The 24,291-nt window shown below is 46.8% G+C and overlaps 1 pseudogene; it reads right to left on the reverse strand.

The window, feature by feature from the left end:
- Positions 1 to 7,695: 7,695 nt before the first annotated feature.
- Positions 7,696 to 9,073, reverse strand: LOC120365079 (endoplasmic reticulum-Golgi intermediate compartment protein 2 pseudogene; annotated as a pseudogene).
- Positions 9,074 to 24,291: the final 15,218 nt, after the last annotated feature.

Genomic DNA, 24,291 nt, shown 5'->3' on the forward strand with positions numbered 1-24,291 from the left:
TGTTACAGTTGTAAGGTTTTTCTGGAGGAGGTAAGTAATCCTGCTTTTCTCTGTCATCTCTAAAAACTAAGTAAATACAATTCAAATTAAACTAGAAGCTCTGTTCGTATCTTTCAGGAACCCTAGTGAGACATGTAGCTGTTTTAGAATGAGGCTACTCTCATCATGTTGACTAGTGACTTATTAGTGAGAGAGATGGGGCCAGAAGTCACTGTCCCGTCACCAGGTAGATAAGAATGTGGGAGACAAAGAAGGATGCTGTTCTCTGCACGTCCTCCATGTGGGAACTGGAAGTCTTTTCCTGGGGCTGTCGTATTTCTTTCTATTGACTGCAGCTGTCAACATCAAAGTAAAGCTAATGAGACAGAAGTATATAGCTTCATTCTCAGGCTACCTGAAAGGAGCAAGTTCTGATGCAGATTAAAAGATAAAAGGGGAGAAGTAAATTCTTTCTCACCCACACCCAGATACAACTAAGTCCCTCTTTACAAATGCTTCGGATTTTTCAAATTCTTAGAATCCAGGGGTGAAAAGAATCTTTTCCCAATGCCTTTTGGCTTACTACGTTTTTATTATTTTTAAGATAGAGAACAGTAATGTTTCCTGATCTCAATGCGCTTGTATTTAAAGCTAGAGGTTTATTCAGTCAGCCAGTCAATTATTCAATTATATATCGACTATGTCTATACGTTCCAGACCCAAACATGAACCAGGGAAAGGCTCCAAGAACTTGGCAATTGCAAGTATATATTTGAAAGAGGGCCGGGCGCGGTGAGCCGAGATCGCACCATTGTACTCCGGCCTGGGTAACAAGAGCGAAACTCCATCTCAAAAAAAAAAAAAACCTTATTCAAATCTTTTGGGCTTTAAAAAGCTGTGATGTCTTGACTGATTTGTGTATATGTATGTAACAGTCTTGCTCTCTTGCCCAGGCTTGAGTGTAGTGGCATGATCGTGGCTCACTGCAACCTGGAGGTTGCTCCAGGGTTTGAATGATCCTCCCATGTCAGCCTCCCAAGTAGCTAGGACCACAGGTGGGCAACACCATGCCCTGTTAATTATTTGTATTGTTTGTAGAGATGAAGTTTTGGATGTTGCCCCCGCTGATCTTGATCTTCTGGACTCAAGCAATCCTCCCACCTCGGCCTCACAAAGTGCTGGGATTACAGGCATGAGCCACATGCCTGGCCTCTGGATGTTTTTATCAAGATGTTGTCTAGGCCGGGCGTGGTGGCTCACACCTGTAATCCAAGCACTTTGGAGGCCAAGGCGGGTGGATCACCTGAGGTCAGGAGTCCAAAACCAGCCTGACCAACATGGTGAAACACCGTCTTTAAAAAAAAAAAAAAAAAGGCCGGGCGCGGTGGCTCAAGCCTGTAATCCCAGCACTTTGGGAGGTCGAGGCAGGTGGATCACGAGGTCAAGAGATCGAGACCATCCTGGTCAACATGGTGAAACCCCGTCTCTACTAAAAATACAAAAAATAAGCTGGGCATGGTGGCGTGTGCCTGTAATCCCAGCTACTCAGGAGGCTGAGGCAGGAGAATTGCTTGAACCCAGCAGGTGGAGGTTGCGGTGAGCCGAGAACCCGCCATTGCACTCCAGCCTGGGTAACAAGAGTGAAACTCCGTCTAAAAAAAAAAAGATGTTGTCTTGTCCAAAGATTGAGAGGTCCAAGTAAGAACTCAGTTAAAGGCCGGGCGCGGTGGCTCACGCCTGTAATCCCAGCACTTTGGGAGGCCGAGGCAGGTGGATCACAAGGTCAAGAGTTCGAAATCATGCTGACCAACATGGTGAAACCCCGTCTCTAAAAGTACAAAAATTACCCGGGCGTGGAGATATCTGCCTATAATCCCAGCTACTCAGGAGGCTGAGGCAGGAGAATTGCTTGAATCCGGGAGGCAGAGGTTGCAGTGAGCCAAGATCATGCCACTCCACTCCAGCCTGGGTGACGGAGACTCCATCTCAAAAAAAAAAAAAAAAGAAGACTTGAGGTGGTGGCTCACGCCTGTAACCCCAGCACTTTGGGAGGCCGAGGTGGGCAGATCACCTGAGGTCGGAAGTTTGAGACCAGCCTCACCAAAATGGAGAAACCCCATCTCTACTAAAAATACAAAATTGGCCAGGCACAGTGGCTCACACCTGTAATCCTAGCACTTTGGGAGGCTGAGAGGAGTGGATCACGAGATCAGGAGTTTAATACCAGCCAGGCCAAGATGGTGAAACCCCATCTCTACTAAAAATAGAAAAATTAGCCAGGAGCAGGGGCATGTACCTGTAATTCCAGCTACTCAGGAGGCTGAGGCAGGAGAATCGCTTGAACGCAGGTGGCAGAGGTTGTAGTAAACAGAGATTGTGCCATGCACTCCAGCCTGGGTGACAGAACGAGACTCTGTCTCAAAAACAAAAATTATCTGGGCATCGTGGTGTGTGCCTGTAATTCCAGCTATTTGGGAGGTAGAGGCAACAGGATCGCTTGAACCCTGGAGGTGGAGGTTGCAGTGAGCTGAGATTGTGCCATTGACTCCAGACTGGGCAACCACAGCAAAACTCCATCTCAAAAAATATATATATATTCCCTGTGCTGGTTCCAGTCTACAGTGTCCCTTGCCAAAAGAAACCATTATTTTTACTTCTGTCATCATCAGTGAATTTTTTTTTTTTTTTTTTTTTTTTTTTTTTTTTTTTTGAGACAGAGTTTCGCTCTTGTTACCCAGGCTGGAGTGCAATGGCGCGATCTCGGCTCACCGCAACCTCCGCCTCCTGGGCTCAGGCAATTCTCCTGCCTCAGCCTCCTAAGTAGCTGGGATTACAGGCACGCGCCACCACGCCCAGCTAGTTTTTTGTATTTTTAGTAGAGACGGGGTTTCACTATGTTGACCAGGATGGTCTCGATCTCTTGACCTCGTGATCCACCCGCCTCGGCCTCCCAAAGTGCCGGGATTACAGGCTTGAGCCACCACACCCGGCTCATCAGTGAATTTTGTTGTTCTTGACCTTTAAATGGAACCATACAATATATACTCTTCTGTGCTCAGATGGTTTTTTTCACTGAGCAGTAGTGTCTATGAGGGCTATATGCTAGTGTTAGTAGTCGGTTCCTTCTTATTACTAAGTAGCATTGCACCTTTGGCTATGTCAACATTTATTTGTCTATTCTCCCACTGATGTACACATCATTATTTCCAGTTTTTTTTTTTTATTATTATTTTTATTTTTTTTGAGACGGAGTTTTGCTCTTGTTACCCAGGCTGGAGTGCAATGGCGCGATCTCGGCTCACCGCAACCTCCGCCTCCTGGGTTCAGGCAATTCTCCTGCCTCAGCCTCCCCAGTAGCTGGTATTACAGGCAGGCGCCACCATGCCCAGCTAACTTTTTTGTATTTTTAGTAGAGACGGGGTTTCACCATGTTGACCAGGATGGTCTCCATCTCTTGACCTCGTGATCCACCCGCCTCGGCCTCCCAAAGTGCTGGGATTACAGGCGTGAGCCACTGCGCCCAGCCCAATAGCAAGTTCTAAGCAAAACAAGTAAGCTACATTTTTGTCTCCATATGTGTATGGTATTTTAATAAAAATATTTTAATTTTTATTTGTTTATTCATTTGTTTATTTTTGAAACAGAATTTCACTCGTCGCCCAGGCTGGAGTGCATTGGTGCTATCTGAGCTCACTGCAGTCTCCGCATCCCAGGTTCAAGTGATTCTCCTGCCTCAGCCTCCCAAGTAGCTGGGATTACAGGCACGCGCCACCACGCCCAGCTACTTTTTGTACTTTTAGTAGAGATGGGGTTTCACCATGTTGGCCAGGCTGGTCTTGAACTTCTGACCTCAAGTGATCTGTCCACCTCTGCCTCCCAAATTGCTAGGACTGCAAGCATGAGCCACCACCTCCAGCAGGAAATTTATTTTTAGTCAAGGAACAACAAAATATCCACACGTTTATGTACCATGAATGTCAGCTGCATTGCTCGACTTTGAAAATCATCTAGACTAGTGCTACTCAAATTGTGGTCCATGGACCAGCAGCATCAGTATCTCCCAGGATCCTGTTAGAAATGCAAACTCAAGGCCAGGCACGGTGGCTCATGCCTGTAATCCCAGCACTGTGGGAGGCTGAGGCGGGCAGATCATGAGATCAAGAGATCAAGACCATCCTGGACAACATGGTGAAACCCCGTCTCTACTAAAAAAATACAAAAATTAGTTGGGCTTGGTGGTGTACACCTGTAGTCCCAGCTACTCGGGAGGCTGAGGCAGGAGAATTGCTTGAACCTGGGAGGCAGAAGTTTTCAGTGAGCTGAGGTCGTGCCACTGCACTCCAGCCTGGCGCCTCGAGACAGACTGAGACTCTGTCTCAAAAGAGAAAAAGAAAGAAATGCAAACTCAAGGCACGGCATGGTGGCTCACGCCTATAATCCCAGCACTTGGGAGGCTGAGGCAGGCAGATCACCTGAGCTCAGGAGTTGAAGACCAGCCTGGAGAACACGTCGAAACCCTGTCTCTACCAAAAATACAAAAAATTAGCCAGGCATGGTAGTGCATGCCTGTAATCCCAGCCACCTGGAAGGCTGAGGCAGAATAGCTTGAGCCTGGGAGGTCGAGGCTGCAGCGAGCCGAGATTCTGCGACTGCATTCCAGCCAGGGTGACAGAGAGAGACCTTGTCTTAAAAAACAAAAGCCAGCCTGGGCGCGGTGACTTATGCCTGTGATCCCAACATTTTGGGAGGCTAAGGTGGGTGGATCACGTGAGGTCAGGAGTTTGAGATCAGCCTGACCAATATGGTGAAACCCCATCTCTACTAAAAATACAAAAAATTAGCCAAGCGTCGTGGCTTGCACCTGTAGTCTCAGCCACTTGGGAGACTGAGACAGGAGAATTGCTTGAACCCAGGAGGCGAAGGTGTATGCAAACTCAAGGCCCTCATCCCTCCCGGATCTGCAGAATCAGAATTACTGAAAGTGGGCTGGGCGCAGTGGCTCAAGCTTGTAATCCCAGCACTTTGGGAGGCCGAGGCGGGTGGATCACGAGGTCAAGAGATCGAGACCATTCTGGTCAACATAGTGAAACCCCGTCTCTACTAAAAATACAAAAATTAGCTGGGCATGGTGGCGCGTGCCTGTAATCCCAGCTACTCAGGAGGCTGAGGCAGGAGAATTGCCTGAACCCAGGAGGCGGAGGTTGCGGTGAGCCGAGATCGCGCCATTGCACTCCAGCCTGGGTAACAAGAGCGAAACTCCGTCTCAAAAAAAAAAAAAAAAAAAAAAAAAGATCGACACTCTGTCTCAAAAAAAAAAAAAAAAGAATTACTGAAAGTGGATCTCAGAATCTGTGTCTAACAAGCTCTTCAGGTAGAGGTCAAAGGAAACAGTGGAAAAAGGGAGCTAAAGTTTGAGGGAAAACTGATCTAGCCAATTTCCTTTACACATATATGGATATTTATACGGTTTAAAGATCTCTGAGCAGAACTTTTGTATTATTGCCTTGGCATGGTGGCTCACACCTGTAATCCCAGAACTCTGGGATGCCAAGTGGGGGGTGGATCACCTGAGGTCAGGAGTTCAAGACTGGCCTGGCCAACATGGTGAAACCCCATCTCTACTAAAAAAATACAAGAATTAGCAGAGCATGGTGGTACGCGCCTGTTATTCCAGCTACTTGGGAGGTTAAGGCAGAAGAACTGCATGAACCCAAGGGGCAGAGGTTGCAGTGACCAAGATCTCATCACTGCACTCCAGCCTGGGTGACAGAGCAAGATTCTGTCTCAAAAAAAAAAAAAATTTTTTTCCATTGCTTCAACTCACTCTGTAGCCTTTCCCTACATGAAACAAATCCCATTGTTGGGAAAAAGAAAAAAAAAAAAAACTCTTTATCCTTTTTTTTTTCTTTCATAATCCAGTTTTACAGTTTAATGGACATTAATATGGCACCTCTCAGATCTGATATATCTTGTGCTTAAAGTTTGCCTTACACTTTCATTTAAAAGTTACCCTGTTCCCCACTTACCACATGTATAAAATATTCTGTTTTTCTCTTAATGTTTGACAAGCTGATAATTCCCACTATCAGTAGTGGATCTTTTTTTTTTTTTTTTTTTTTTTTTTTTTTTTTTTTTGAGACGGAGTTTCGCTCTTGTTACCCAGGCTGGAGTGCAATGTCGCGATCTCGGCTCACCGCAACCTCCGCCTCCTGGGTTCAGGCAATTCTCCTGCCTCAGCCTCCTGAGTAGCTGGGATTACAGGCACACGCCACCATGCCCAGCTAGTTTTTTGTATTTATAGTAGAGACGGGGTTTCACCATGTTGACCAGGATGGTCTCGATCTCTCGACCTCGTGATCCACCCGCCTCGGCCTCCCAAAGTGCTGGGATTACAGGCTTGAGCCACCGCGCCCGGCCAGTAGTGGATCTTTTTATAACTCACCCTATGTCCCCCAAAATATACCAATTATAATGATGAGATTTGGAAACTTGGCATCTTTTTAAAAAATGTGCTCTTGGCCGGGCGCGGTAGCTCAAGCCTGTAATCCCAGCACTTTGGGAGGCCGAGGCGGGTGGATCACAAGGTCGAGAGATCGAGACCAACCTGGTCAACATGGTGAAACCCTGTCTCTACTAAAAAAACAAAAAATTAGCTGGGCATGGTGGCGCGTGCCTATAATCCCAGCTACTCAGGAGGCTGAGGCAGGAGAATTGCCTGAACCCAGGAGGCGGAGGTTGCGGTGAGCCGAGATCGCGCCACTGCATTCCAGCCTAGGTAACAAGAGTGAAACTCCATCTCAAAAAAAAAAAAAAAAAAAAGCCGGGCGTGGTGGCTCAAGCCTGTAATCCCAGCACTTTGGGAGGCCGAGGCGGGTGGATCACGAGGTCGAGAGATCGAGACCATCCTGGTCAACATGGTGAAACCCCGTCTCTACTAAAAGCGCAAAAAATTAGCTGGGCATGGTGGCACGTGCCTGTAATCCCAGCTACTCAGGAGGCTGAGGCAGGAGAATTGCCTGAGCCCAGGAGGCGGAGGTTGCGGTGAGCCGAGATCGCGCCATTGCACTCCAGCCTGGGTAACAAGGGCGAAACTCCGTGTCAAAAAAAAAAAAAAAAAAAAGTGCTCTTTTCCCTGTGTAAGAGACTACTATACCATTTGTGAATGACACCTCTGTTACATAACACGTACATACCTGCCCCTATAAGAACTGACCTTAATCTTCTGAGACTCTACCTTCAACACTTAAAAAAGTCAATAACCAGAGTCCAAAGAAAAGCAGTTACTTTTTTAGACCAAGTTATTGGATAAATGGTCTTGTCAATATGGCTTAACATTAATATGGCTATAACATAGGGACTAGTCCCTGTTTTTCTTTATTTTGATCTGATCACATTTCTTTAAAGTCTAGACTGGTTTTCCATATGTTTTCCACATTTTATTCTGACATCATATCTTTTAAAAACAAAAGGATGCAAACATTTGCACTTCTCAATGTTTTTTTTCCCCATAGATAGATGTGGTTTCACTGATTTCCTTCAGGCTTTTTATCACCAAGAATCCAAGTCTGATTTCGATACTGCCCATTTTGTGTGAAAATTTAAGAAGGCGTCATCTTCAAAGCAACACTCCAGTTGGGCTTCTTCACTGTTTAGCTGCATTATTTCTTCTAGGACATTTGTAACAGACACAACAAATATAAGAATTTCAGTTTGGTGTTCTTTTTTTCCTTTTTTTCTCTTTTTTAAAATAAGTATGTTTCCTGCTCATTTGTGTTTTCTTTTCTTTGAATATATTGCACAATATTTTATTATTAAAAAAAGGTTTTATGTCTCAGGCAAAAAGTTTTTCTCCTTCACTTGGGAGGTGTTAATGTTTATTATTTTCTAAAAGAGGTAAGTGGTTGTCTGTGTGGCCATCCTCAAAGGGAACAGAATTGACAGGTTTATAGGATCCAAGTCTGAAACGACAGCAAATTATTTCAACTATAAATTTTCCAATTCCATGTAACATGCCTGTGGTTGAAAAGATTCCTCCAACAATTCCACAGAGTCTTACAAAAAACTGCCAGAACGGCATATGCTCCTCAGTGACTGTCACCATAAGAGAACTGAGATCGTATTTCATAAATATCCCAGAGACTCCATGGCTGCCTGCAGCATGGTTAATGATCCCTCTCTGTCACAGAAAACTGATGGGTGTCTGCTGATATTTTATATGTATGTAGTTTTGTTGGCACAACTGTAATAAAATATTGGAACATCTGGTTGTGATCTATAGCAATTTTTTCAGTTCCATCTAAAGGATTAATAATTGCTGGAACAAGCTCTCCAAAAGACAAATGATCTATTCTATGAGAAAAGTTGTAAGAGTCATGGTTGACTAGTGCTGCCAAATGTGCATGACCGCGAGGATGTGGAATTGCCTTGCCCACTGTTATGTGAAAATTCCCTGCTACTTTATTGACATATAGATGACCATGAATTGTGCATGCATCTGGAGACTGTGATGAATCATCTTCCCTTGGTGGAAGAGCTGTTGATGCACTTTTAAAAGCACTTTTAAATATCACATCTTGAAGTGAATGCTCTTCTTGTAGCCTACTCTGAATCAGCTGCAGCATCCTCTGCCACTCTTTCTGCTGTGGTGAAAGATCAAATACTGTTGGTTCATAAACTGGACCATCTGCAGATGCAACCATTGTTTCTGCTAAATCCAATACATCTGCTCCAACATATTGACACTTCATGGCAACAGTAATATCTATATTGATTCTCAATTTGCTAGAAAAATCCTTGTCTAATTCATATTCATACTTCATCCATGTATCTTGATATACTGAGAATTCCATTATGGTTAATAAAGCCATAGTTGTAAATGCTATTAGAGAAACTGTACCTCCACTAGCTGATGTCTCTACATAGCTCTCAGGAACCTTCGGAAAGACATCCAACTCTTTTACCAAACTTAAAGTTTTTTTCCGATTCAGTCGCCTCATCTTCAGGAAAACCTTCCTCTTCCTTCATATAGTCATGCTAAGGTATGAATAATGAATAAATGAATCCTTATGTTACGGTCCCAGCCTACCGCCATGTTTCACAGAAGCCCGGGTCGCAGGGACTAGACTCTTTATCCTTATTAAATCTATTCTGGGGGCCGGGCCCGGTGGCTCAAGCCTGTAATCCCAGCACTTTGGGAGGCCGAGGTGGGTGGATCACGAGGTCAAGAGATCGAGACCATCCCGGTCAACATGGTGAAACCCCGTCTCTACTAATGGTGCAAAAAATTAGCTGGGCATGGTGGCGCGTGCCTGTAATCCCAGCTACTCCGGAGGCTGAGGCAGGAGAATTGCCTGAACCCAGGAGGTGGAGGTTGCGGTGAGCCGAGATCGCGCCATTGCACTCCAGCCTGGGTAACAAGAGCGAAACTCCGTCTCAAAAAAAAAAAAAAAAAAAAATCTATTCTGGTCCTAAATGAGAGTGGATAATATCATTTCAAACTGGTTTTTTTCTTGACTGGTCTTTTTCTAAAGCCATTTCAAGTGTATTTCTTTCTTTCTTTTTTTTTTTTTTGAGACGGAGTTTCGCTCTTGTTACCCAGGCTGGAGTGCAATGACGCGACCTCGGCTCACGGCAACCTCCGCCTCCTGGGTTCAGGCAATTCTCCTGCCTCAGCCTCCTGAGTAGCTGGGATTACAGGCACGCGCCACCATGCCCAGCTAATTTTTGTATTTTTAGTAGAGACGGGGTTTCACCATGTTGACCAGGATGGTCTCAATCTCTTGACCTCGTGATCCACCCGCCTCGGCCTCCCAAAGTGCTGGGATTACAGGCTTGAGCCACCGTACCCGGCCATTTCAAGTGTATTTTCTTGTACCACTTAAAGTATAGTGTCCAGAATTTATTTTATTTTTTTTTTTTGAGATGGAGTTTCACTCTTGTTACCCAGGCTGGAGTGCAATGGCGCGATCTCGGCTCACCGCAACCTCTGCCTCCTGGGTTCAAGCAATTCTCCTGCCTCAGCCTCCTGAGTAGCTGGGATTACAGGCACGCGCCATCATGCCCAGCTAATGTTTTGTATTTTTAGTAGAGACGGGGTTTCACCATGTTGACCAGGATGGTCTCGATCTCTTGACCTCATGATCCACCCGCCTAGGCCTCCCAAAGTGCTGGGATTACAGTCGTGAGCCACCACGTCCGGCCTCAGAATTTATCTTAGTGAAAAAACTGGAGTATATCAAAAGAAAGTCCTTGTGGTTACAATGTGAATATTCATAAATTTTAAAAGAAAATATACATGTGGTTGGTCTGAGTACAGTAGTGTTTACAGCTGATTACAACCAGTTATGAATTTCTTTGTTCCTTTTCCACTCACGCAGCTTCACCTGACTAACTTTAAAAAGAAAAAAAAGAACTATACACGTTTAAGACTCATGAGAACTAGAAACAGAAAGAAAGAATAATCTTGAATCACAGGGAAGGGAAAAACAGATGACAGGTTAATTTACAACAGAAAGGATTCACTGAATGAGTTTTGCCAGCAGGGACTGGATTTGGGCTCCCAAATTGTGTTTTCTTAGGGGTTTGTGTAACTCGGCTGGTATCAGTCTACATAGTTTGTCACACTCTCTGTTCTAGGACTCATTTCAAAAGGTCACCCTCCAACTCCAATCTGACTTCTCTTAGCCCATCTATTCTAGCTCTCTCTTTTCCTTCCCCTCATTCTTCCCCCAGAGAGAGGTTGCTACGGGCATGGCATCGTCACAGAAAACCCGCTGGTAGAGAGAAGCAGTGATAGACGCAGAAAGAAAAATAAAAGACTAAGGTAAAAACAATAGGCACAGACATAGGTGAGAATTCAGTCAAAAGAGGAACTACGGCTGGGCGTGGTGGCTCATGCCTGGAATCCAAGCACTTTGGAGGCCAAGGCGGATGGATCACCTGAGGTCGGGAGTTCAAGACCAGCCTGACCAACATGGTGAAACCCTGTCTTAAAAAAAAAAAAAAAAAAAAGAGGAACTACATGGGTAATAAAATGCCATCAACACATTTACTTACAGAATTGGATGGAGGCATTGCCCACAGTTAGAGGAACACAGCAGAGGAGCCAAGGCGACAGACACAAGCAAACCCAGGGAGCGGAAATATATAGACACAGGAGGAGAGAGACGTGGTCAGATGACAAACCCAATTTACAGGATTCTGCAGAAAACAGCTGCAGACCGAATCTAGCTGAGCACAGAGACAGTTTCAAGGCAGTGTTTATCCTCATCTGCCTCCCTGAGTCATTTCTATTTCCAAGGAATGAACCAGTGGGAGTTATAAAGGAGTTACCTTCACTTCCTTATTAGTTCCCACTTTTTTTTCCCTTGCCTGTCATCTTCTGACATGCACAGAAAGGAACCTCCCTAGGACGGAATATTTCCCTTAGACACAACTCTTATGTCTTGAGGGTTCTTGTATCTTCAATATTTGTATCTCAGCTTTTTGTTGTTGTTTTTTGAGACAGAGTTTCGCTCTGATTCCCCAGGCTGGAGTGCAGTGGCATGATCTCAGCTCATGGCAACCTCCGCCTCCAGGGTTCAAGCGATTCTCCTGCCTCAGCCTCCCGAATAGCTGGGATTACAGGCACTGGCCAGCACGCCCCGCTAATTTTGTATTTTTAGCAGAGACAGGTTTCTCCATGTTGGTCAGGTTGGTCTCCAACTCCCGACCTCAGGTGATCTGTTTGCCTTGGCCTCCCAAAGTGCTGAGATTATAGGCATGAGATACCATGCCGGATCTCACAAGGAAACTTTTTGAGGAGCAGAAAGTGTTAAAGAATCTAGCTCTTGGCCGGGCGTGGTGGCTCAAGCCTGTAATCCCAGCACTTTGGGAGGCTGAGGAGGGTGGATCACGAGGTCGAGAGATGGAGACCATCCTGGTCAACATGGTGAAACCCTGTCTCTACTAAAAATACAAAAAATTAGCTGGGCATGGTGGCGCGTGCCTGTAATCCCAGCTACTCAGGAGGCTGAGGCAGGAGAACTGCCTGAACCCAGGAGGCGGAGGTTGCGGTGAGCTGAGATCGTGCCATTGCACTCCAGCCTGGGTAACAAGAGCGAAACTCCGTCTCAAAAAAAAAAGAATCTAGCTCTTGCCAAAGGCAGTGGTTTACACTTGTAATCCAAGTACTTTGGAAGGCCTAGGCAGGCAGATCACCTGGGTCAGGAGTTTGAGACCAGCCTGACCAACAGGGAGAAACCCTGTCTCTACTAAAAATACAAAATTAGCCAGGCATGGTGGCACATGCCTGTAAATAGTGAGCAGAGCTCACTCCATTGCATTCCAGCCAGGGCAACAGTGGGAGACTCTGTCTCAAAAAAAAAAAAAAAAAAAAAAGGAAAGAAAAAGAATCTAGATTGTGTAGGGCCCAGTGGCCCGGGCCTGTAATCTCAGCACTTTGGACCGCTGAAGCAGGTGGATTACCTGAGGTCAAGAGTTCAAAACCAGCCTAGGCAACATGGTGAAAACCCATCTCCACTAAAAATACAAAAATTAAGCCAGGCGCGGTGGCTCAGGCCTGTAATTCCAGCACTTTGGGAGGCTGACACGGGTGGGATCACCTGAGTTTGGGAGTTCAAGACTAGCCTGACCAACACGGAGAAACCCCATCTCTACTAAAAACATAAAATTAGCGGGGCATGGTGGCGCATGCCTGTAATCCTAGCTATTTGGGAGTCTGAGGCAGGAAAATCACTTGAACCCGGGAAGTGGAGGTTGCAGTGAGCCTAGATCCCGCCACTGCACTCCAGCCTGGGTGACAGAGCAAGACTCCGTCTCAAAATAAGTAAACAAACAAAGGAAAAGACATAAATAAAGGAGGGAAGAACTCGCCCTGAATTCTATCACCACTAAAAGACCTTTTTTTTTTTTTTTTTTCTTGAAACCTCCCCAGCACTGTGAAAGAGGTTCGGTTTTGTAACTGGAATATCTGATGAACATCTGATGAGTGCATCTAGAGGTCTTTCCCTTATTTAGAGTTAGAGTCGATGATGAGACATTTCAGTTTCTAGACTTGAGCAAGATGACAGTAAAGGGAAGTGGAAATCCTGTGTCACTGGTTCAGGAAGAGGGCCCGGTTTACATCAATATTGCAACAAATCTAGGGTGTCTGTGTGTGTGTGTGTGTGTGTGTGTGTGTTGTTTCTTTTTTTTCTTCCTTTTCATCTTTGGGTCCCCATGCCTCCTTCTCTTGGACTGATTTTCTACCCTACCCCACTACACAGCATACTCTTTGGAGAGGAGGGGGTCTTTAAATTTTCTTCCACTCTCCTGCTTTCCCGTATCTTCGCCTGTGTGTCAGTAAATTCAATGCAATGTGCTAACATCTTCTTTAATAAGTCTCTTCCAAGGGCTCACATCCTGTGGCCTGCCCAAAGAGCCTTCCAGTAGCCTTTACAGCTGCATTCTCAGGCTTTAATCCACTATTTTTGAAGCAGAGCCTGTGACATTCCCACTCATTACAGCTGGTCCCTCCCATGCCTCCAGGAAATTCCCCTTGTTTTCCCACTGGCTTTCTACTCAGCAGCTATTCTGAGTCTAATGTGCTTGATTCACCCTCAGCCTTCCTCAGGAAGACGTTAAAAAGGGTGAAAAAGAAAACATTTATTTCTCAGGAAGGATTGGTCAGCTAAGGTGTCTGAGGGTAAAAGATGAGGGAGTAACTCAAAGAATAAATGTTGAGGGAGTGGATACCCCATTCTCCATGATGTGATTATTTTACATTGCATGTTTGTATTAAAATATCATGGACCCCATAAATATATACACCTACTACATACCCACAAAAATTTAAAAAAAAAATTTTTTTTTAAGGTGAAAAGGAGGGATTAGCAGAAATACATAGGTGGAGGGGGAAGAAAACTGTGTCTTGCCTTACCTTTTAAATTGAGTTGCTCTGGTTTCCTGGTGATTTCTGTTCCCTACTGTTTGGTTCATACACGGTACGTAAGTAAATATTTCACGAATATATGAAAAAGTGAATGCCTGACGGAGAAAACCTGTAAGTCCTGATTGAAAAATGACAGGGGCCGGGCGTGGTGGCTCAAGCCTGTAATCCCAGCACTTTGGGAGGCTGAGGAGGGTGGATCACGAGGTCAAGAGATCGAGACCATCCTGGTCAACATGGTGAAACCCCGTCTCTACTAAAAATACAAAACATTAGCTGGGCGTTGTGGCGCGTGCCTGTAATCCCAGCTACTCGGGAGGCTGAGGCAGGAGAATTGCCTGAACCCAGGAGGCGGAGGTCGCGGTGAGCCGAGATCGCGCCATTGCACTCCAGCCTGGGTAACAAGAGCGAAACTCCGTCTCAAAAAAAAAAAGAAAGAAAAGAAAAATGACAGGGTAACTGCATCAAGATTCAGGGTACTGAGGGAACTTTCTAAGATGATGAAAATTTCTGTGCCGACTGGGGTCATGGCAACACTGGTGTGTGTGTGTGTGTGTGTGTGTGTGTGTGTGTGTGTGTGTGTGTGAAAAGTCCACTTGCACGCCTAAAAGGTTTGAATTTTATTGTATATATTTTATACATAAAGTTGGCTTTTAAAAAAATCTGCGTGCTGCTGGGGCATGATGAAGGGAGAGCGTTTGCAGACCTAGGAGGCTGTTTGGAAGCGTGAAATGTGAAACGTGGAGTGTACGTGGGAAAGAAGAGGAAAAAAAGACCTCCGGCTAAAGAGGCAACGTGGTCTGGTGAGAGAAGGAGCCGGGGATGGGGACTCGCAGGGTGAGGAGGGCTGGGAGGGACGTTTAAGGATCAGCGGCCTAGCACAAAACATCTGCCCTTAGGGCGAAACGCTCACGTTACCTCTTGCGGCTCCCTAAGGAAGACTCCGATTCCTGAGAATTACAATCATCTCCGGCGGGGCGGGGGTGGGAGGCGGTCGCGCTGACCCCCAGCATGTGGGGGACAGCAGGCCGTGAGCCCCGCCTTCCCGCGGCCGCAGGGACGTGCCGCGTGGCACGGTGCCCGCCGCGCGCACATCCTGTCCCCCTCCCTCGGAATGCGAGCACCCGGGCGAGCCCCGAGCTGCATTCCTCCTCCCCCTTACCCCAAAAAGGACGCACGCACACTCACATTTTTCTTTCGGATTTGCTCTCTCAGCCGCTCTCGGGCCAATTAGGGTAAACCGGTCCAGGAAGGAGAAATAAAAATGAAAGGCTGGCAGTTTAGAGGCACGTGGAGGGCTTAGAAGAAAAAGACGAGCGCAGGAAAGGGAAAGCGCGGCCAGGCGCTGGGAGGCCGAGGCGGTCGATCACTTGAGGTCAGGAGTTCAAAACCAGTCTGGCCGAAATGGTGAAACCCCGTCTCTACTAAAAATAAAAATAAAAATAAAAAATTAGCCAGGCGTGATGGTGGGTGCCTGTGATCCCAGCTACTCCAGAGGCTGAGGAATCGCTTGAACCCGGGAGGTGGAGGTTGCAGTGAGCCGAGATCAGGTCACTGCACTCCAGCCTGGGCAGCAGAGAGAGATCCTGTCTCTAAAGAAAAGAAAGAAAGAGCCGGGCGCGGTGGCTCACGCCTGTAATCCCAGCACTTTGGGAGGCCAAGGCGGGTGGATCACGAGGTCAAGAGATCGAGACCATCCTGGTCAACATGGTGAAACCCCGTCTTTACTAAAAATACAAAACATTAGCTGGGCATGGTGGCACGTGCCTGTAATTCCAGCTACCTGGAGGCTGAGGCAGGAGAATTGCCGGAACCCAGGAGGCGGAGGTTGCGGTGAGCCAAGATCGCGCCATTGCACTCCAGCCTGGGTAACAAGAGCGAAACTCCGTCTCAAAAAAAAAGAAAAGAAAGAAAGGGAGAGCACACTGCTGCGGAAGGGGCACTGCTAGACAAACAGAGACGACAGGACAATTAGGAAGGGACAATTTTGAATTAATAAAGACACAGAGAAAGACAAGATTGGGAATGGAGAAGCAGTAAGAATTAACAGAGGCGTCTAACAGAATTGTCTGGAAGTCAGGCGCGGTGGCTCAGCTATAATCCCAGCACTTTGGGAGGCCGAGGTGGGTGGACAACCTCAAGTCAGGCGTTGGATAACAGCCTGGCCAAATGACGAAACTCCGTCTCCACTAAAAAGTACAAAAATTAGCCGGGCGTGGTGGCGCGTGCCTGTAGTCTCAGCTACTGGGAGGCTGAGGCAAGAGAATCACTTGAACCTCTGAGAGGTGGAGGTTGCAGTGAGCTAAGGTTGTAACACTGCATTCCAGGCTGGGCAACGGAGTGAGACTATGGCTCCAAAAGAGAGAGAGAGAGAGAGAGAGAGAGAGAGAGAGAGAGGAATATGGGGAGTTTATTTTGCACACTGCTTGCCAGGCAGAAAAGGTACCTGAGAAGACAAAGAAGTGGAAAACAGGAAAGTAGGGGGATATCTAAATCAAGGGCTTTATTTTCCTTACTGTTGAATTGTAAATACAGTCCACCTTTGGCATTTATCATCTCCTTTTCTTTGGTTTAAAAACAAGGTGATTTGGCTGGGCTCGGTGGCTCACACCTGTAATCCTAGTACTTTGGGAAGCCAAGGCAATCGGATCACTTGAGGTTGGGAGTTCAAGACCAGCCTGGCCAACGAGGTGAAACGCTGTCTCTACTAAAACAAGAAATAGCTGGGCTTGATGGGCCTGTAGTCCCAGCTACTTGGGAAGCTAGGCAGAAGAAGAGCTTGAACCCAAGAGGTGGAGGTTGCAGTGAGCCGAGATCGTGACACTGAACTCCAGCCTGTGTGACAGAATGAGGCTTTGTCTCAAAACCAAAACAAAACAAAAAACCATCTCAAAAAAAAAAAAAAGTGATTTATTTATCATGGCATTTTATTTATGTATCAAGTAATTTTTCTTTTTTTCTTTTTTTTTTTTTGAGACGGAGTTTCGCTATTGTTACCCAGGCTGGAGTGCAATGGTGCGATCTTGGCTCACCGCAACCTCCGCCTCCTGGGTTCAGGCGATTCTCCTGCCTCAGCCTCCTGAGTAGCTGGGATTACAGGCACGCGCCACCATGCCCAGCTGATTTTTGTATTTTTAGTAGAGACGGGGTTTCACATGTTGACCAGGATGGTCTCGATCTCTCGACCTCATGATCCACCCGCCTCGGCCTCCCAAAGTGCTGGGATTACAGGCTTGAGCCACCGCGCCTGGTCTTCTTTTTTCCTTTTGAGACGGGTTCTCACCCTATTGCCCAGACTATAATACAGCAGAGCAATCATGGCTTCATTGCAGCCTCCAGCTCCTGGGCTGAAACAACCCTCCCGCCTCAGCTTCCCGAATAGCTGAGAGAATAGCTGAGACTACAGGTGCAGCTGTCCTGGCAGCTAACTGCATTTGATTTGATTTGATTTGATTTTGAGACAGAGTTTCGCTCTTGTTACCCAGGCTGAAGTGCAATGGCATCATCTCTGCTGACTGCAGACCTGTAGTCCCAGCTACAGGATTCAGACAGTTCTCCTGCCTCAGCCTTTCGACTAGCTGGGATTACAGGCATGTGCCACTACTCCTGGCTAATTTTTATTTTTATTTTTTTTAGAGACGGGGTCATCCTATGTTGCTCAGGCTGAAGTGCAGTGGCTATTCACAGGCACAATCCCACTACTGATCAGCACGGGAGTTTTGACCTGCTCCATTTCTGACCTGGGCCAGTTGACCCCTCCTTAGGCAACCTGGTGGTCCCCCGCTCCTGGGAGGTCACCATATTAATGCCTAACTTAGTGCAGACACCCAAGCGGCATAGCACACTACAGCTCAGAACCCCTGGGCTCAAGTGATCCTCCAGCCTCAGCCTCCCGAGTAGCTGGGACTACAGGCACGTGCCACCACGCCCGCCTGGCTAATTTTGTATTTTTAGTAGAGACAGGGTTTCTCCACGTTGATCAGGCTGGTCTAGAACTCCTGACCTCTAGTAATCTGCCCACCTCGGCTTTCAAAGTGCTGGGATTACAGGCTTGAGCCACCTCGCCTGGTCTGTATTTTATTTTCGGTAGAAACGGGGTCTCACTACGTTGCTCAGGCTGGTCTCTAACACGTGGGCTCAAGCTATTCTTACTGCTTTTGCCTTCCTAGTAGATAGGATAGACACATCTCTACTTCCCAGTAGATAGTAATAGTACAGACACACCTCACCATGCCCAGCTTTTTTTCTTGAGATAGGATGGGCTGATTTTGAACTCCTGAACTCAAGTGATCCTCCTGCCTCAACCCACCAAAGCAGTAGGATTACAGCTATGGACCACTGCTCCCAACCTGTATTTTATTTTTTTAGACACTTTGTAGTGCCCCTTCATGGCATTTAATATAAACTTTCAGCCAGGCACTGTGGCTCCCACCTCTAATCTCAGCACTTTGGGAGGTCCAAGTGGGAGGATCCCTTGAGCCCAGGAGTTTGAGACTAGCCTGGCCAACATGGTGAGGAGGCAGTCACTCTCTCTCTCTCTTTTTTTTTTTTTTTGAGGCAGAGTTTTGCTCTTGTGGCCCAGGCTGGAGTGCCATAGCGCGATCTCTGCTCACGGAAATCTCTGCCTCCTGGGTTCAAATGATTCTTCTGCCTCAGCTTCCCAAGTAGCTGGGATTACAGGCATGTGCCACCACGCCCGGCTAATTTTGTATTTTTTCTTTTAGTAGAGACAGGGTTTCACCAGGTTGGTCAGGCTGATCTTGAACTCCTGACCTCAGATGATCCACCCGCATTGGCCTCCCAAAGTGGTGGGATTACAGGCATGAGCCACTGTGCACGGCCCACCAGTCTCTTTTTAAATAACTAAAACAGGCCGGGTGCGGTGGCTCACGCCTATAATCCCAGCACTTTGGGAGGCCGAGGCGGGTGGATCACGAGGTCAAGAGATCAAGACCATCCTGGTCAACATGGTGAAACCCTGTCTCTACTAAAAATACAAAAAGTTACCTGGGCATGGTGGCTCGTTCCTGTAATCCCAGCTACTCAGGAGGCTGAGGCAGGAGAACTGCCTGAACCCAGGAGGCGGAGGTTGCGGTGAGCCGAGATCGCGCCATTGCACTCCAGCCTGGGTAACAAGAGCAAAACTCCGTCTCAAAAAATAATAATAATAAAATTTTAAAAATAAAAATAAAAATAAAAAATAATAATTAGAGAGGCATAAGTGGCATAGGCATGTGGTCCCAGCTACTTGGTTGATTGATATGGTTTGGCTCTGTGTCCACACCCAAATCTCATCTCGAATTGTGATGCCCACATGTTGAGGGAGGCACCCAGTGGGAAGTGATTGGATAATTTGGACAGTTTCCTCCACGTTGTTTTCATGATAACCAGTGAGTTCTCACGAGATCTCATAGTTGAAAAGTGAGTGGCAGTACCCCCACCCCCTCCACCCCAACCACCTGTCTTGCTGCAATATAAGATACATGTCCGGCTTCCCATTCCACCATGATCATAAGTTTCCGGACGCCTCCCCTGCCATGTGGAGCTGTGAGTCAATTAAAGCTTTTTTCCTTGTTTTTTTTTTTTTTTTTTTTTTTTTAAGACAGAGTCTCACTGTCACCAGGCTGAAGGGCAGTGGTGCGATCTCGGCTCACTGCAACCTCCACCTCCTGGGTTCAAGCGATTCTCCTGCCTCAGGCCCCCGAGTAGCTGGGGCTATAGGCACACACCACCACACCCAGCTGATTTTTTTATATTTTTAGTAGAGACAGGGTTTCACCATGTTGGCCAGGATGGTCTTGATCTCTTGACCTCGTGATCCACCCGCCTCAACTTCCCAAAGTGCTGGGATTACAGTTATGAGCTACTGCGCACGGTCTTAAAGCTTTTTTCTTTTCTTTTCTTTTCTTTTGTTTTGAGATGGAGTTTCGCTCTTGTTATCCAGGCTGGAGTGCAATGGCGCCATCTTGGCTCACTGCAACCTCTGCCTCCTGGATTCAGGCAATTCTCCTGCCTCAGCCTCCTGAGTAGCTGGGATTACAGGCATGCGCCACCATACCCAGCTATTTTTAGTATTTTTAGTAGAGACAGGGTTTCACCATGTTGACCAGGATGGTCTCCATCTCTTGACCTCGTGATCCACCCACCTCGGCCTCCCAAAGTGCTGACCTCGTGATCCTCCTGCCTTGGCCTCCCAAAGTACTGGGATTACAGGCATGAGCTGCCATGCCTGGCTCCCAAGCTTTTTTCTTTATAAGTTACCCCGTCTCAGGTAGTTCTTCTTTTTGAAACAGAAGCTTGCTCTGTTCCCCAAACTGGCATGCCATGGCGTGATCTTGGCTAACTGCAATCTCTGCTTCCTGGGTTCAAGCTCTTCTTTCTCAGCCTCCCAAATAACTGGGATTACAAGCATGTGCCACCACGCCCAGGTAATTTGTATATATTTAGTAGAGATGAGGTTTCACTATGTTGGCCAGCATGGTCTTGAACTCCCAGCATCAGGTGATCCACCTACCTGGACCTCCCAAAGTCCTGGGATTACAGATATGAGTCACTGCACCTGGCCTCAGGTAGTTCTTTATAGCAATGTGTGAGTCACCGCACGTGGCCTCAGGTAGTTATTTATAGCAGTGTGAAAATGGACTAATACAGAGGCTGAGGCAGGAGGATCACCTGAGGCCATGAGGTGAGGCTGCAATGAGCCATGACTGCACCACGGCACTCCAGCCAGGGTGACGGAGTGAGATGCTATCTCAAAAAATCAAAGCAAAACACACATTTAATAAATAAATAAATAAACTTTGTAGGACTTTGGTTAGACCTGTTTACCATATGACATATGTGTCTTTAGAACAGCATCCAGCATATTGTAGAAGGACAATCATTACAAAGTTCAAGCATGTTCTGCTTTAAACACACCTATTCTGCCACGCTAAAATCTGAATTTGTGAATAAATGAACTAAAACAATCATATCATAAAATTGCACTAAACAAGCCCGGTGCGGTGGCTCACACCTGTAATTCCAGCACTTTGGGAGGCCGAGGCGGGTGGATCACGAGGTCAAGAGATCGAGACCATCCTGGTCAACATGGTGAAACTCCATTTCTACTAAAAACACAAAACATTAGCTGGGCATGGTGGCGCGTGCCTGTAATCCCAGCTACTCGGGAGGCTGAGGCAGGAGAATTGCCTGAACCCAGGAGGCGGAGGTTGCGGTGAGCTGAGATGGCACCATTGCACTCCAGCCTGGGTAACAAGAGTGAAACTCCGTCTCAACAAAAAAAAAGCTTCGTGCAATTTTTTTTTTTTTTTTTGAGATGGAGTTTCGCTCTTGTTACCCAGGCTGGAGTGCAATGGTACGATCTCAGCTCACTGCAACCTCCGCCTCCTGGGTTCAGGCAATTCTCCTGCCTCAGTCTCCCGAGTAGCTGGGATTACAGGCACGCGCCACCATGCCCAGCTAATTTTTGTATTTTTAGTAGAGACGGGGTTTCACCATGTTGACCAGGATGGTCTCGATCTCTTGACCTCGTGATCCACCCGCCTCGGCCTTCCAAAGTGCTGGGATTACAGGCATGAGCCACCGCACCCGGCTGCACGAAGCTTTTAACACTCTGTAGGGTGTGACTTTTTTTATTACAGGCTCCCATAAAGTATTTAGAAATATGACTCAGGATCCGTGGTAGCAGTCAGTGTAGAATAAACAAGTTAATAATTTATGTTTAATAATGTGTTCTATTTATAATGGTTTATTCAGGGACCGATTCCACTAAAATCATTATTCCTGTGCTGGTCTCCACATCCGTTTTCTTTCTTTCTTTCTTTCTTTCTTTCTTTCTTTCTTTCTTTTTTTTGGAGAGGGGGTTTCACCATGTTGGCCGGGCTGGTCTTGAACTCCTGACCTCAGGCGATCAGCCCACTTTGGCCTCGCAAAGTGCTGGGATTACAAGCATGAGCCACCATGCCCAGCCTCCACATCCGTTTTCTTCACCCATCACTTCATTAGGTAGATGGGTGATGGTGGTGGTTTTGCTCTTGCTGCCAGGCTGGAGTATAGTGGACTGATCTCAGCTCACTGCAACTTCTGCTTCCTAGGTTGAGCGATTCTCCTGCCTCAGCCTCCTCCTGAGTAGCTGGGATTACAAGCAGGAGCCACCACACCCAGCTAGTTTTGTATTTTTAGTAGAGACAGGTTTCACCTTGTTGGCCAGGCTGGTCTCCAACTCCTGATCTCAGGTGATCCGCCCACCTCCACCTCCCAAAGTGCTGGGATTACAGGCATGAGCCACTGCACCCAGCCTGTGGTGGTAATTTTTGGGCTCCAGTTTCTAGCCCCAACTTTTGAGACATTCACATCTCCAACCTGAAAAAAAAAAAAGAACATTAAGTTAGAAGATGGGAAAAGCCCAAGCGCTAGTTCATAAGTGTATTTCTGTAAACAACAGCCATCCTTACAGCTTACAGCCTTCCTGCCTATACATCTGTGGTGGTTAGATTAAATGCAATCTTTTTTTTTTTTTTTTTTTTTTTTTTGAGACAGAGTCTCTCTCTGTCACCCAGGCTGGAGTGCAGTGGTGCAATCTTGGCTCACTGCAACCTCCACCTCCTGGGTTCAGGCAATTCTTCTACCTCAGCCTCCTGAGTAGCTGGGGATTACAGGCACGTGCCACCACGCCCAGCTAATTTTTTGTATTTTTAGTAGAGATGAGGTTTTACTATGTTGTCCAAGTTAGTGTCGAACTCGTGACCTCATGATCCGCCCGCCTTAGCCTCCCAAAGTGCCGGGATTACAGGTGTGAGGCACTGTACCTGGACCCAAATGCAGCCTTTCTACCACCTTTTTGGATCACAGAAAATGACCATGACTATGGAAGATAGGGAGAGCTGAATTTAAGATTATCCATCACCGCCGGGCGTGGTGGCTCAGGCACGGTGGCTCAAGCCTGTAATCCCAGCACTTTGGGAGACTGAGACAGGTGGATCACAAGGTCAAGAGATCGAGACCATCCTGGTCAACATGGTGAAACCCCATCTCTACTAAAAATACAAAAAATTAGCTGGGCATGGTGGCGCGTGCCTGTAATCCCAGCTGCTCAGGAGGCTGAGGCAGGAGAATTGCCTGAACCCAGGAGGCGGAGGTTGCGGTGGGCTGAGATCGCGCCATTGCACTCCAGCCTGGGTAACAAGAGCAAAAACTCCGTCTCAAAAAAAAAAAAAAAAAAAGCTGGGGCGTGGTGGCTCAAGCCTGTAATCCCAGCACTTTGGGAGGCCGAGGCGGGTGGATCACAAGGTCAAGAGATTGAGACCATCCTGGTCAACATGGTGAAACCCCGTCTCTACTAAAAATACAGAAAAAATTAGCTGGGCATGGTGGCACGTGCCTGTAATCCCAGCTACTCAGGAGGCTGAGGCAGGAGAATTGCCTGAACCCAGGACGCGGAGGTTGCGGTGAGCCGAGATCGTGCCATTGCACTCCAGCCTGGGTAACAAGAGCGAAACGCCGTCTCAAATAAATAAATAAATAAAAATAAGAATAAGAGTTTGAGACCAGCCTGGCCAACATAGTGAAACCCAGTCTCTACTAAAAACACAAAAAGTAGCCAGATGTGGTGGCAGGCCCCTGTAATCCCAGCTACTCGGGAGGCTGAGGCGAGAGAATCGCTTGAACCCAGGAGGCAGAGGTTGCGGTGAGCTGAGACCACACCGTTGTACTCCAGCCTGGGTGACACAGCAAGACTCTGTCTCAAAACAAAACAAAACAAATAAACAGGTGTTGGGCTGGATTTGGACCTAGTGCCATAGTTTCAGTCCCCTGTTCTAACTGAACTGAATGGAAATCAGCTCTCCAAAGCCATTATTAATGAAGGAGACGCCCCCTTTTATCCCTTTGACCTTTCTTGTTGGCTGATAAGTCACGGGAGGTTTCCTTCCCTTATCCAGCCTCCCTGCCTGGCATCCTCGTCTTCCCTTCACCTTCCCTCCAGAGCCAGAGAACAGACTCTTTACTGTACCCGCCTCGGAGGATGCCTCCCTTTTCCTATAACCCTTGAACAGTCACTTATCGTCAGCCTCCAGAATTCTTGCAGCAAAGCTACGCTTCCTGTTTACGATAAGCTGCCTACCAAGGGTCAAGAAATGGCTCCATTCTTCGGTGTAAATGGGTAGGAGGGATATATATGGATGGAGAAAGAGTGACTATCCCGGCTTCTTTTTTCTTAACCTACAATGGATATATTTCTCTTAATCTACAAGAGGTTAGTATAGAATAGTATAGTATAGACAGCTAATTCTGCTCCAAACTGTGGGCTCGTAAGCAGATTGCTTAGAGGTTTCTTGGTGTAAATGAGAAGGACAATAGCAAATTTTAAATATTGTTATGAATGA

This window comes from Saimiri boliviensis, chromosome 7 (genome assembly GCF_048565385.1).
Source record: "Saimiri boliviensis isolate mSaiBol1 chromosome 7, mSaiBol1.pri, whole genome shotgun sequence".
NCBI classification, from domain to species: Eukaryota; Metazoa; Chordata; class Mammalia; order Primates; family Cebidae; genus Saimiri; species Saimiri boliviensis.